Source organism: Mytilus trossulus, unplaced genomic scaffold, assembly GCF_036588685.1.
Source record: "Mytilus trossulus isolate FHL-02 unplaced genomic scaffold, PNRI_Mtr1.1.1.hap1 h1tg000922l__unscaffolded, whole genome shotgun sequence".
NCBI classification, from domain to species: domain Eukaryota; kingdom Metazoa; phylum Mollusca; class Bivalvia; order Mytilida; family Mytilidae; genus Mytilus; species Mytilus trossulus.
The window spans coordinates 21090-28569 of NW_026963551.1; the positions used below are offsets into that span (position 1 = coordinate 21090).

General features: G+C 34.9%; 7 non-coding genes across 7 annotated transcripts; all 7 read left to right on the forward strand.

Moving 5' to 3' along the window:
• The first annotated feature begins 157 nt into the window (after nucleotides 1–157).
• Nucleotides 158–350, forward strand: LOC134703233 (U2 spliceosomal RNA). Its single transcript, XR_010104846.1, has one exon. It is a non-coding gene; the product is annotated as a U2 spliceosomal RNA (small nuclear RNA).
• A 977-nt stretch (nucleotides 351–1327) lies between these two features.
• LOC134703234 (U2 spliceosomal RNA) lies at nucleotides 1328–1520 on the forward strand. The gene has a single exon (XR_010104847.1). It is a non-coding gene; the product is annotated as a U2 spliceosomal RNA (small nuclear RNA).
• A 979-nt stretch (nucleotides 1521–2499) lies between these two features.
• Nucleotides 2500–2692, forward strand: LOC134703235 (U2 spliceosomal RNA). Its single transcript, XR_010104848.1, has one exon. It is a non-coding gene; the product is annotated as a U2 spliceosomal RNA (small nuclear RNA).
• Nucleotides 2693–3667: 975 nt separating this feature from the next.
• On the forward strand, nucleotides 3668–3860 carry LOC134703236 (U2 spliceosomal RNA). Its single transcript, XR_010104849.1, has one exon. It is a non-coding gene; the product is annotated as a U2 spliceosomal RNA (small nuclear RNA).
• A 977-nt stretch (nucleotides 3861–4837) lies between these two features.
• Nucleotides 4838–5030, forward strand: LOC134703237 (U2 spliceosomal RNA). Its single transcript, XR_010104850.1, has one exon. It is a non-coding gene; the product is annotated as a U2 spliceosomal RNA (small nuclear RNA).
• A 977-nt stretch (nucleotides 5031–6007) lies between these two features.
• On the forward strand, nucleotides 6008–6200 carry LOC134703238 (U2 spliceosomal RNA). Its single transcript, XR_010104851.1, has one exon. It is a non-coding gene; the product is annotated as a U2 spliceosomal RNA (small nuclear RNA).
• A 977-nt stretch (nucleotides 6201–7177) lies between these two features.
• LOC134703239 (U2 spliceosomal RNA) lies at nucleotides 7178–7370 on the forward strand. The gene has a single exon (XR_010104852.1). It is a non-coding gene; the product is annotated as a U2 spliceosomal RNA (small nuclear RNA).
• The last annotated feature ends 110 nt before the right edge of the window (nucleotides 7371–7480 follow it).

The window sequence follows — 7480 nt, forward strand, 5'->3', positions numbered from 1 at the left end:
CATGCTGTTGGGTAATTAAAGCAAAGCAAGATCTCGTGTTTCGTGTGCTTTTTGTATATACATTTGCAAAATTTGTGTAGCTTGTTTTAAAATTAAAACACCGTGTCTGAGTAAGACATAGGATTTATAGGCTTTGGAAACTCGGAAACATTTGAGTATCGCTTCTCGGCCTTTTGGCTAAGATCAAAGTGTAGTATCTGTTCTTATCAGCTTAATATCTGATACGTACCCCATGTGGGTACTTCGATATTAAACTGATTTTTGCAACTAGGTGAGATGTTAGGTGCTTGCACCGCTCTTGCCACGAGTTGGCCTGGTATTGCAGTACCTCCAGGATCGGCTCACTCCCCATTTCGGGGAGAAAATTAAAATAGAAAAATAGCTCCTTCTATAGTCTGAGAAACAGCCCCAGTAAAATATTCTCTAATACTTTTTCTATATTATTTTATGTTATGTATTGTATAGTTTTACTCATTGTTGTAAATTAATTCTACTTCTCGCGCATGTAAAATAAATCGCATATTATTTTATTTGTTTATGTCTGTTCTCTGAAAAGTATTTTTTTCTTTTCTAATAATGTGATGGTTTTTTTTTTTTCTCTTTCTCTCTCTCGCTTGTATTCATAACAGCATATGTCAGTGTAATAATGTATTCTCGTTCCTTTAAAACAAACTCTATATAAATTTTTAGCGTTACGGAAAAACGCGGGGAAAAGAATTACGTCCCCTTCTACTGTTTCAATCATCGTTAATAGCGACGTCGCCTCAGAACGAGGGCAAACGATGGAAACTACAGTCGGCCGGTAAGTTTTTTCCTCCTTTTAAAATTAATTTAAACATAGCTGTACCGGTTAATTCCTTTAAAAAATAGAACAGATGAACTGTTTGTGTGTTTTTTATTTAAACGACAGAGTGAAAAGTCCGTGCTGATTGTGAAAAAGCGTTGAATTTATTTTGTGATCAATGAAATTTTCAAGGCTTTGAAATCTGCGTTCGTCGGACATAGAATGAATTAAAATTGTCATGTTGTTTTGTTCGATTAAGATTAAATACGAATACGTATACGTATGACATACGTTTAAAAATGCATTCTCCCTTTTATTGCGACTTGCCGTATTTCACAAGCCGCTTTTTTTATTTTCACACCAGTTTTGTCATGCAGAAATCGTTTCATGCTGTTGGGTAATTAAAGCAAAGCAAGATCTCGTGTTTCGTGTGCTTTTTGTATATACATTTGCAAAATTTGTGTAGCTTGTTTTAAAATTAAAACACCGTGTCTGAGTAAGACATAGGATTTATAGGCTTTGGAAACTCGGAAACATTTGAGTATCGCTTCTCGGCCTTTTGGCTAAGATCAAAGTGTAGTATCTGTTCTTATCAGCTTAATATCTGATACGTACCCCATGTGGGTACTTCGATATTAAACTGATTTTTGCAACTAGGTGAGATGTTAGGTGCTTGCACCGCTCTTGCCACGAGTTGGCCTGGTATTGCAGTACCTCCAGGATCGGCTCACTCCCCATTTCGGGGAGAAAATTAAAATAGAAAAATAGCTCCTTCTATAGTCTGAGAAACAGCCCCAGTAAAATATTCTCTAATACTTTTTCTATATTATTTTATGTTATGTATTGTATAGTTTTACTCATTGTTGTAAATTAATTCTACTTCTCGCGCATGTAAAATAAATCGCATATTATTTTATTTGTTTATGTCTGTTCTCTGAAAAGTATTTTTTTTCTTTTCTAATAATGTGATGGGTTTTTTTTTTTTCTCTTTCTCTCTCTCGCTTGTATTCATAACAGCATATGTCAGTGTAATAATGTATTCTCGTTCCTTTAAAACAAACTCTATATAAATTTTTAGCGTTACGGAAAAACGCGGGGAAAAGAATTACGTCCCCTTCTACTGTTTCAATCATCGTTAATAGCGACGTCGCCTCAGAACGAGGGCAAACGATGGAAACTACAGTCGGCCGGTAAGTTTTTTCCTCCTTTTAAAATTAATTTAAACATAGCTGTACCGGTTAATTCCTTTAAAAAATAGAACAGATGAACTGTTTGTGTGTTTTTTATTTAAACGACAGAGTGAAAAGTCCGTGCTGATTGTGAAAAAGCGTTGAATTTATTTTGTGATCAATGAAATTTTCAAGGCTTTGAAATCTGCGTTCGTCGGACATAGAATGAATTAAAATTGTCATGTTGTTTTGTTCGATTAAGATTAAATACGAATACGTATACGTATGACATACGTTTAAAAATGCATTCTCCCTTTTATTGCGACTTGCCGTATTTCACAAGCCGCTTTTTTTATTTTCACACCAGTTTTGTCATGCAGAAATCGTTTCATGCTGTTGGGTAATTAAAGCAAAGCAAGATCTCGTGTTTCGTGTGCTTTTTGTATATACATTTGCAAAATTTGTGTAGCTTGTTTTAAAATTAAAACACCGTGTCTGAGTAAGACATAGGATTTATAGGCTTTGGAAACTCGGAAACATTTGAGTATCGCTTCTCGGCCTTTTGGCTAAGATCAAAGTGTAGTATCTGTTCTTATCAGCTTAATATCTGATACGTACCCCATGTGGGTACTTCGATATTAAACTGATTTTTGCAACTAGGTGAGATGTTAGGTGCTTGCACCGCTCTTGCCACGAGTTGGCCTGGTATTGCAGTACCTCCAGGATCGGCTCACTCCCCATTTCGGGGAGAAAATTAAAATAGAAAAATAGCTCCTTCTATAGTCTGAGAAACAGCCCCAGTAAAATATTCTCTAATACTTTTTCTATATTATTTTATGTTATGTATTGTATAGTTTTACTCATTGTTGTAAATTAATTCTACTTCTCGCGCATGTAAAATAAATCGCATATTATTTTATTTGTTTATGTCTGTTCTCTGAAAAGTATTTTTTTCTTTTCTAATAATGTGATGGGTTTTTTTTTTCTCTTTCTCTCTCTCGCTTGTATTCATAACAGCATATGTCAGTGTAATAATGTATTCTCGTTCCTTTAAAACAAACTCTATATAAATTTTTAGCGTTACGGAAAAACGCGGGGAAAAGAATTACGTCCCCTTCTACTGTTTCAATCATCGTTAATAGCGACGTCGCCTCAGAACGAGGGCAAACGATGGAAACTACAGTCGGCCGGTAAGTTTTTTCCTCCTTTTAAAATTAATTTAAACATAGCTGTACCGGTTAATTCCTTAAAAAATAGAACAGATGAACTGTTTGTGTGTTTTTTATTTAAACGACAGAGTGAAAAGTCCGTGCTGATTGTGAAAAAGCGTTGAATTTATTTTGTGATCAATGAAATTTTCAAGGCTTTGAAATCTGCGTTCGTCGGACATAGAATGAATTAAAATTGTCATGTTGTTTTGTTCGATTAAGATTAAATACGAATACGTATACGTATGACATACGTTTAAAAATGCATTCTCCCTTTTATTGCGACTTGCCGTATTTCACAAGCCGCTTTTTTTATTTTCACACCAGTTTTGTCATGCAGAAATCGTTTCATGCTGTTGGGTAATTAAAGCAAAGCAAGATCTCGTGTTTCGTGTGCTTTTTGTATATACATTTGCAAAATTTGTGTAGCTTGTTTTAAAATTAAAACACCGTGTCTGAGTAAGACATAGGATTTATAGGCTTTGGAAACTCGGAAACATTTGAGTATCGCTTCTCGGCCTTTTGGCTAAGATCAAAGTGTAGTATCTGTTCTTATCAGCTTAATATCTGATACGTACCCCATGTGGGTACTTCGATATTAAACTGATTTTTGCAACTAGGTGAGATGTTAGGTGCTTGCACCGCTCTTGCCACGAGTTGGCCTGGTATTGCAGTACCTCCAGGATCGGCTCACTCCCCATTTCGGGGAGAAAATTAAAATAGAAAAATAGCTCCTTCTATAGTCTGAGAAACAGCCCCAGTAAAATATTCTCTAATACTTTTTCTATATTATTTTATGTTATGTATTGTATAGTTTTACTCATTGTTGTAAATTAATTCTACTTCTCGCGCATGTAAAATAAATCGCATATTATTTTATTTGTTTATGTCTGTTCTCTGAAAAGTATTTTTTTCTTTTCTAATAATGTGATGGGTTTTTTTTTTTCTCTTTCTCTCTCTCGCTTGTATTCATAACAGCATATGTCAGTGTAATAATGTATTCTCGTTCCTTTAAAACAAACTCTATATAAATTTTTAGCGTTACGGAAAAACGCGGGGAAAAGAATTACGTCCCCTTCTACTGTTTCAATCATCGTTAATAGCGACGTCGCCTCAGAACGAGGGCAAACGATGGAAACTACAGTCGGCCGGTAAGTTTTTTCCTCCTTTTAAAATTAATTTAAACATAGCTGTACCGGTTAATTCCTTTAAAAAATAGAACAGATGAACTGTTTGTGTGTTTTTTATTTAAACGACAGAGTGAAAAGTCCGTGCTGATTGTGAAAAAGCGTTGAATTTATTTTGTGATCAATGAAATTTTCAAGGCTTTGAAATCTGCGTTCGTCGGACATAGAATGAATTAAAATTGTCATGTTGTTTTGTTCGATTAAGATTAAATACGAATACGTATACGTATGACATACGTTTAAAAATGCATTCTCCCTTTTATTGCGACTTGCCGTATTTCACAAGCCGCTTTTTTTATTTTCACACCAGTTTTGTCATGCAGAAATCGTTTCATGCTGTTGGGTAATTAAAGCAAAGCAAGATCTCGTGTTTCGTGTGCTTTTTGTATATACATTTGCAAAATTTGTGTAGCTTGTTTTAAAATTAAAACACCGTGTCTGAGTAAGACATAGGATTTATAGGCTTTGGAAACTCGGAAACATTTGAGTATCGCTTCTCGGCCTTTTGGCTAAGATCAAAGTGTAGTATCTGTTCTTATCAGCTTAATATCTGATACGTACCCCATGTGGGTACTTCGATATTAAACTGATTTTTGCAACTAGGTGAGATGTTAGGTGCTTGCACCGCTCTTGCCACGAGTTGGCCTGGTATTGCAGTACCTCCAGGATCGGCTCACTCCCCATTTCGGGGAGAAAATTAAAATAGAAAAATAGCTCCTTCTATAGTCTGAGAAACAGCCCCAGTAAAATATTCTCTAATACTTTTTCTATATTATTTTATGTTATGTATTGTATAGTTTTACTCATTGTTGTAAATTAATTCTACTTCTCGCGCATGTAAAATAAATCGCATATTATTTTATTTGTTTATGTCTGTTCTCTGAAAAGTATTTTTTTCTTTTCTAATAATGTGATGGGTTTTTTTTTTTCTCTTTCTCTCTCTCGCTTGTATTCATAACAGCATATGTCAGTGTAATAATGTATTCTCGTTCCTTTAAAACAAACTCTATATAAATTTTTAGCGTTACGGAAAAACGCGGGGAAAAGAATTACGTCCCCTTCTACTGTTTCAATCATCGTTAATAGCGACGTCGCCTCAGAACGAGGGCAAACGATGGAAACTACAGTCGGCCGGTAAGTTTTTTCCTCCTTTTAAAATTAATTTAAACATAGCTGTACCGGTTAATTCCTTTAAAAAATAGAACAGATGAACTGTTTGTGTGTTTTTTATTTAAACGACAGAGTGAAAAGTCCGTGCTGATTGTGAAAAAGCGTTGAATTTATTTTGTGATCAATGAAATTTTCAAGGCTTTGAAATCTGCGTTCGTCGGACATAGAATGAATTAAAATTGTCATGTTGTTTTGTTCGATTAAGATTAAATACGAATACGTATACGTATGACATACGTTTAAAAATGCATTCTCCCTTTTATTGCGACTTGCCGTATTTCACAAGCCGCTTTTTTTATTTTCACACCAGTTTTGTCATGCAGAAATCGTTTCATGCTGTTGGGTAATTAAAGCAAAGCAAGATCTCGTGTTTCGTGTGCTTTTTGTATATACATTTGCAAAATTTGTGTAGCTTGTTTTAAAATTAAAACACCGTGTCTGAGTAAGACATAGGATTTATAGGCTTTGGAAACTCGGAAACATTTGAGTATCGCTTCTCGGCCTTTTGGCTAAGATCAAAGTGTAGTATCTGTTCTTATCAGCTTAATATCTGATACGTACCCCATGTGGGTACTTCGATATTAAACTGATTTTTGCAACTAGGTGAGATGTTAGGTGCTTGCACCGCTCTTGCCACGAGTTGGCCTGGTATTGCAGTACCTCCAGGATCGGCTCACTCCCCATTTCGGGGAGAAAATTAAAATAGAAAAATAGCTCCTTCTATAGTCTGAGAAACAGCCCCAGTAAAATATTCTCTAATACTTTTTCTATATTATTTTATGTTATGTATTGTATAGTTTTACTCATTGTTGTAAATTAATTCTACTTCTCGCGCATGTAAAATAAATCGCATATTATTTTATTTGTTTATGTCTGTTCTCTGAAAAGTATTTTTTTCTTTTCTAATAATGTGATGGGTTTTTTTTTTTCTCTTTCTCTCTCTCGCTTGTATTCATAACAGCATATGTCAGTGTAATAATGTATTCTCGTTCCTTTAAAACAAACTCTATATAAATTTTTAGCGTTACGGAAAAACGCGGGGAAAAGAATTACGTCCCCTTCTACTGTTTCAATCATCGTTAATAGCGACGTCGCCTCAGAACGAGGGCAAACGATGGAAACTACAGTCGGCCGGTAAGTTTTTTCCTCCTTTTAAAATTAATTTAAACATAGCTGTACCGGTTAATTCCTTTAAAAAATAGAACAGATGAACTGTTTGTGTGTTTTTTATTTAAACGACAGAGTGAAAAGTCCGTGCTGATTGTGAAAAAGCGTTGAATTTATTTTGTGATCAATGAAATTTTCAAGGCTTTGAAATCTGCGTTCGTCGGACATAGAATGAATTAAAATTGTCATGTTGTTTTGTTCGATTAAGATTAAATACGAATACGTATACGTATGACATACGTTTAAAAATGCATTCTCCCTTTTATTGCGACTTGCCGTATTTCACAAGCCGCTTTTTTTATTTTCACACCAGTTTTGTCATGCAGAAATCGTTTCATGCTGTTGGGTAATTAAAGCAAAGCAAGATCTCGTGTTTCGTGTGCTTTTTGTATATACATTTGCAAAATTTGTGTAGCTTGTTTTAAAATTAAAACACCGTGTCTGAGTAAGACATAGGATTTATAGGCTTTGGAAACTCGGAAACATTTGAGTATCGCTTCTCGGCCTTTTGGCTAAGATCAAAGTGTAGTATCTGTTCTTATCAGCTTAATATCTGATACGTACCCCATGTGGGTACTTCGATATTAAACTGATTTTTGCAACTAGGTGAGATGTTAGGTGCTTGCACCGCTCTTGCCACGAGTTGGCCTGGTATTGCAGTACCTCCAGGATCGGCTCACTCCCCATTTCGGGGAGAAAATTAAAATAGAAAAATAGCTCCTTCTATAGTCTGAGAAACAGCCCCAGTAAAATATTCTCTAATACTTTTTCTATATTATTTTATGTTATGTATTG